The sequence below is a fragment of the Embiotoca jacksoni genome, unplaced genomic scaffold, assembly GCF_022577435.1.
Source record: "Embiotoca jacksoni isolate LCO1_2020_lvr unplaced genomic scaffold, fEmbJac1.0.p SCAF_11, whole genome shotgun sequence".
Taxonomy (NCBI): domain Eukaryota; kingdom Metazoa; phylum Chordata; class Actinopteri; family Embiotocidae; genus Embiotoca; species Embiotoca jacksoni.
Window position 1 is genome coordinate 381132 of NW_027185241.1, and position 6821 is coordinate 387952.

Below are 6821 nucleotides of genomic sequence, written 5' to 3' on the forward strand. Positions count from 1 at the left end.
GAGGAAGTATTAATTAAAGCTTTCTATATAAAAAAAAAACAAAAAAAACATAAAAGAATTATCTGAATGTTCTCAATAGCTGACAGCTCTTCTTAAATGTTTTCGCTTTTTGCAGCAGTCACATCTACAGAGAAATCAACTGCAGTTCAATTCCAGCATTACATTACGGCCAAATGAAAAGATTATCACAATTCCCTTGAGATCAAACAATTTTCCAAGCAACATAAGGGAGGTGGGTTTATTTTCTGTAGTGTTGAGCATCAAGCTACATGGGAGGAAAACAGTAGAGCTCTGTCCTCTTTTAAATTAAATCAGTGCAAAGATGCTCTCTGTAGTAACCGGTGAAAATCATGACCTTGTCGTTGTCGTATAGATGATAAATAAGCCACATGTCCCCCCCCCCCTGTTAGTCCAAATTTAGGGAAAACAAAGAGCACAGCAGTGCTCTCATCCCGGATGGTGATGATCTGCGTGCAGCGCCGGTGCTGTGCAGGCCACCGCATCCTGTGCGAAACACTTCCCCCTGGATGATTTGCTGTCTGACACCACATATGGCAAATGCGCCAACGTCGACATATGGGCTCCCTCACAATTCATTAGCATTGTCATGTAAAAAAGGGTAATCCCACTGTAAAACAAATGAAATGTAACCCTTTACAGTACAAGTTGATCAAGCAGATCGTTTCATTCATTCCCTCTCTTTTTATGAAGTCTCGTGTAATTCAATGAAGGAGGTTTTTTTTTGTTTTTTTGTTTTTTTAACGCACCCCCTTGGGTGTCTGCATCCTTGGTTTGTAGCAGCGGAGGCTTTACAAGCCACTCTCCTCTTGTTTACAGCTGCGCTGCACGTTCAAATGAGCCGTAGTACACATAAACAGCAGCTTCATGCAAATATTACAGTGCCCTTATTAACCAGGGCAAGCTGCAATTACATTATGTCCCCGGCGTTAACATCCAGACAGCCAAGCGCTGGTCCACCGTGACAACTCCGCTCACCCTCTGTGTTTCTTGGCTGCGTTATGGCCCTCATAATCTGATTCACAGTTTTTGTCATGCCGCCAAGGAGGCAAGTTGCATTAGCCAAGTACTATAGGCCTTAATGAACTGAGTGTCAATGTTAAGCACACGAGAGCAAGCTGGAGTGACGACATACAACCGGGCTGTCATTTTGCAGCCGTGTTGGATCACAGTCTAACTTATTGGTGTTTAAACTCGAAGCTTTGTCAGGTCTCGGTGCAAAAAAAAATACATAAAACCCCCGGTCGCCATTTTGCTCGGTGCAGTGGGCACAATCAGCGACAGCGAGTCCTGCGTTTAGGGAGCTATAGAGTTGGGGTGTGGCGACATACGGCACAAAATGGCCGCTTGCAACACCATATCATGACGGAAGGATTGGATTCCAAGATGGCGCCGCAGTGACATTAACATCACTTGGATTAGATTAGATCCATTAAAAAAAAAAAAAAAAAAAAAAAAAAAAAAAATTGGAAAGGCCACACATTCAGAAACAATGATTCGATGGACACAAGACTCATTGACGGGATGGGAGGGGGGTGGGAAGGGGAGGGCGGGGGTCCAAAGTGGGAAATGGCGGGTTTTGGTCCACGTCCAAGGTCTAGGAACTCGGGTGCTGCTCCTTTTCACCAGTTCCTCAGAATCGTCATTGGTATGCAGGAATGCGTCCCTAGGAGGCCGTTCTGTATGATTTTGGAGGGAAAGCGTTTGCGACCGGTCACCAGGACAGAAGATGTGTGTGTGTGTGTGTGTGTGTCTTTAGATCCGACCATGGCCGGTGCCCAAAAAAAAAAAAAAAAAAGTGGGCATCTGTCCAGATCTGTCCACCTTTGTGAGCCGCCTGGTCATTCTGTTCAGTGAGACAAAATGGCTTGAGTCGCTTTGAAGGGTACGTTGTCCTGTGAAACATTCCTTTTTATAATAAATACAGATGATGAAGAAAGAGGTGTGTGTGTGTGTGTGTGTGTGTGTGTGTGTGTGTGTGTGTGTGTGTGTGTGTGTGTCTCGGGTGGAGATTATCAAGGCTTTCCAGATACTTAATCCTGGCAGTGACAGCATTGACAGAATAATGCATATTATCCCCCTTTTACACATAAAGAAAACACACAATTAACGAGGGTAAATATGTTTTGTTTTTTTCAGATTCGTAAAGTTCATTCATGACACGATTGTTCTACTCTCACTGTACAATACACACAGGAGACAGTTTTACTTTTGCTAAAATTACATTATCATCAGTGCGTTTAGGTGCTTTTGTGCACAATGGGAATAACTGTCACAGCCTTTCTAAATGCAATCCACCTGTGACTCCTAAAACCATCAAACTTTGTACCTCTCGTATTATTTACCTGGGAACGTTGCTGTTTGTGTTCCCAGTAGAGAAGACATTAGAAATATGACATGTGGGGAGGTGGCAAAAGAAAAGAAAAATTCACATGGGAAATCCAGTAAGTACTGATTTAGGATTATTTATTTTTTACATAAAAATACTTCTAGATTAGATCCGCAGATATTACAAATTACAGGTAGATGGAATCATTTCAACCAGTGGTGTAAAGTGAGTATATACGTTTTCTGCTTTTTTTTTTATACTTCTGGTCGACTATATTATAAAGGGAAATGATACATTTTTACTTCAATTTAAAAGCTGTGATAACCAGAATTAGGATTTTACTCACAAAGCATGTAATCATTTTATAAAATATGACGCAATAAACAAATGAGATGAAAAATTTGGTCAAACTACTGAATGCTTTTAATGTATTAATGCATTCATTTTTTTTTGACATAAGTTGGCACAACGACTACTTCTACTTTTGATACTTGTTTGTTAATGATACAAAGGAAGAAACTGATTTTTTTTTTTTTTGATAAGTTAAATCCTCAATGTTGGACTTAAACTTGGTAATGCTTGAAGGGGTACTTTTGAGTACAGACTCTTTACACTCCACCTCCTCCTCCCACTGGTTTCAACTGCATTCAAATGACTACATGTCAACTACATATTTGGTCCTGCTTCACTATTGAAACAATGGTTATATGAAATACACAGGTATGGAAAACACTGCAACCAAATTTAGTGTTGACCTTGATGTATTGACTAAATCACTGCTAACTGCTATAACGCCATTCAAAACTGGCAAAGTATCCATGAAGTTATATATGTGTACGGAGTCGAAACTACACGACAACAGACAGGTGTTTCCTTTTGTCAGGAGGACATCTCACTCACTTTGCAGCTTGACAACGCTGCGTTTTTTCAGTTTCTCTAATGAATTTAGAAGGGTAACAGAATTGTCTCAGTGCATGAGGACCTTCAGTCCTTCAACTCAACTTAAAACATAAAAAAAAAAAACTACCAAACTGAGACTGACAAGGTTTTCACCCTCACAGCGATGATACTTCAAATTCAAGTTTTGTCATGTGTACAGGTAGCATGTAGCTTCGGCCGAAAACACTTAAGCTCAAAATCCTCTCACACCCCCCTGAAGCAGTTTCTTGGAGCTTATGTATTTATATAATGAAGGAGAAATACTCGAGCGGGAGAGAGGTTAGCAAAACTTGCGGCTCAGGCCTGATGAGTCCGACGTCCGGATCACTGAGGATGCTTTTCTCGAAGGCGAGAGAGCCCTGTTGTGGAATGTCAAGTAGTTTGGCCGGGGCGGGTGACTGAAGCGGGAAGTGATTTGACTAATGTTTTCCCTTTCATAGCAACTGCTCTCCACCACGTCCCCCTCCGTCCTCCCCAACCGCCAAAAAAAATAAAACCTCCCCAGAAAAACTTTACGGTGATGTCATTCATATGCAAAACAGGCGTGCTTTTAGCGGGTGAATGTGTGTGCATGCGTCTGTGAGCGAGCGTGTATGTGTGTGTGTGTGTGTGTGTGTGTGTGTGTGTGCATGTGTTGCTTGAGTGGCTGATTCCATTACTTGAAGGACCATTACACTTGCCTGTCAAAAGCCAAAAGACCTGAGAAAAATTAGCAGATTAAATCACTCTGCTCCTCTCCTCCTCCTCTTCCTCCTCCTCCTCCTCCTCTTCTTCTTCCTCCACCTCTTTTCCCCTGCAAGCATCCAAAGGCTGTTGTTCGCAACCATGCAGGTGTTTTAAAAAAAAAAAAAAAAAAAAAAAAAAAGGTAATCTCCTTTGAAAGCCCCATCAGTATTTGATCAGTGACAGGTCCTAATTTTGGCGACAAAACTCTCAAAAATGACACAAAAAAATAAAAACAGTGATAATAGTGTGAGACACAATCAGGGCAGAGCTCCTGGGAACGTGAGTAGCTTGGAGGCAAAATCCTATAAAAAACAGGGGCAACCAGGGAGACTGAAGCTAAATGTGGTTTTAACAGTCTTGTAAAATCACATGACAGAGACATTCGGGGTTCCTGTACACATTTATTGATGCAGTTGGGCGAAAGGTCAAATGTTGGGGAGGAGGGTTCAACGATTCACGATCGGATGGAGGTTTTTATTTTTACCAGTGAAGTCCTGATAAAAATGCGACTAATTTAATCGCAGAAATCGCACCACAAACATAAATCTGAATCTTAATCCTGATACAGAGTCCAATCATAGGATGACAGGAATCCAGCAGAGCTTCTCCCTTCAAAAAAACAAAAGAATACATCCCATTTCCCAGAATGTGGGAATGAAACCCGGATTAGCATTCTGGGAAAACAAAATTCCCCACTCGGGCGTTTGCTACAGACCAGATGGGTGTACCCCTAAAAAAAAAAACAAAAAAAAATGCAGCATATACAAGGGGGAAGTAGCTGCAGAAGAAGAAGAAGAAGAAGAAGAAGAAGAAGGAGAAGAAGGAGAAGGAGAAGGAGAAGAAGAGGAGGCATTGGCCCCCAGGGGAAGGTGGAGGAGAGAGTGTTGGAAGGGGAGGAGGTGGTTGTGAGAGGGGGGGGGGGCGCAAAGAGTTAATGCCGACAGCTCAACAAAGGCTGCCACTGCTACCGAGGGCAGAGAGGAGCACGGGAAAAGAGCTAAGGTCAAGGGGACCTCAGGGGGGTTCAAGTTCAAGGCGACTGTCAGTGTCTGTATTTTAACAGCTGCACCACACCCACACCGAGCACTTAGAGGTCCATTTGCAACAACAACCGCACCCCCACGTCACCGTTTTTACACCCGGGCTTTAAATCCGAGGCCGCACACGAACTGGCCATTGTCTCAATCTTGCCATGTTAGGGCCACATTGGAGGCAAAAAGGTAAAAGCGGCGAAGAGGGACGAGGTTCCTCCGGGCGGATCTCACGGATAATGCGTGAGATTCTGAACTTGCGAACTTGTCGGGAGGGTTGGTGTGTTCGGTGGCATTGTTGTTGAAGTGACAGGAAATGTTCAGTGACTTGCATGAAATGCGTTTTTATTCGGTGGTCTCAGACTCTTCAGAGGTGGGGTTGTCTGGATTTTGGAGGGACCGCGGCATGTCAGACATCTAATCGAGGCAGACTTGTCTGAGAAAAAGAGACATTAGGGAAGAAATGTCCTTTTCTTTGAGTCACAGACAAGAACACATCCTCCACACCCAAATTTCCTCTTTAAGTTTGTTTGAATCACATCATTTCACGTAGAGTTCATTCACAGCATGTATATATACACACACTCTTATCTGGCGTATATCGTGTAAATATGCTACAAGTGTATAATTGCGTCGACATTTCCCCCAAGTTCAGTGGCATATTGAGGGTTTGGACAATATTTGAACAAGCAAACAAGCAGCAACTTGTTTAACATCTCTGCAGCTCACATGAATGAATTTCCAGCGACCATGGTTATTTATTTTTTGTTATTTTTCTTGAGTCTTTTGTCACTCCCGAACAAGGTTCTTTTGACTCTGTGCAATTTTAATGTGCATTTTTTGTTCAACTAATTGTCTTCCAAGGCTTTTTTTTTGTAAATGAATTTAGTGTGGGTAAAACTCAGTCAAAGTCAGCCAGTATCTTTTCATTTCTGAAAGTGGCTTCCTCTGTCTTAATGAGGGGAATTTCTTATGATACTTTTTGAGAGTGTGTTTATACCGACCTGACAAGGGGAATATTTAAAGATATTGGAGGCAAAACATCAGATACATCACAGATACTGTGGATGCTTCAGCACAGATTCAAAGAACCATTGCGTAACAGAACACACATCATATGCAGCACATGAACCACTTTTAAATAAACCTCAGTTACAGGTGCTCGGTGCATTAGGTGTAATGGCATTGTTACGTAAAATATTCCATTGTGAAAAAGATAATGTCCATAGTTAAATATATCCAGAATGTGTGAGCATAGAAAACAAGATTCTGCTGGATGTGCAGAACAACGGCATAATGAGATTTTTAAAGTCAATTATATCAATTATTTCTGCTTCTCTCTCTCATGTCAAAGGTGACATTAGGATGCCAAAACAATTCAGCATGCAAGAAGGAGATGTAATCTGCTCCAACCTTGAAATGTATAATGTGTCGTCGCATGCGGGTTCGAGTTATGACGGCCAGGAAGTGATGCCGCCGGTATGGCAGGTGATGCACAACGAAAAGGAAACTGTACTGTAGTTTTCTCGGACAAACAAAGAAAAACAAAAACACCACAAGCTCAGTGATGATTTATTTTCTTACACACTTAAGGGAAGCCTGAACACTTGATTCAGTTCACATTTGTCCCACTTAAAAACACTTTTATGTCACACAAGATGCACATGCAAGTCTGCAACGACTGCTCCCCATGCGTCACTTTTGATTCACGACGCTGTACATTCAGCTCGGTGGATGGGACCCTGTCGGTACTGACTTGGTGATTCACAGGTTAAAAA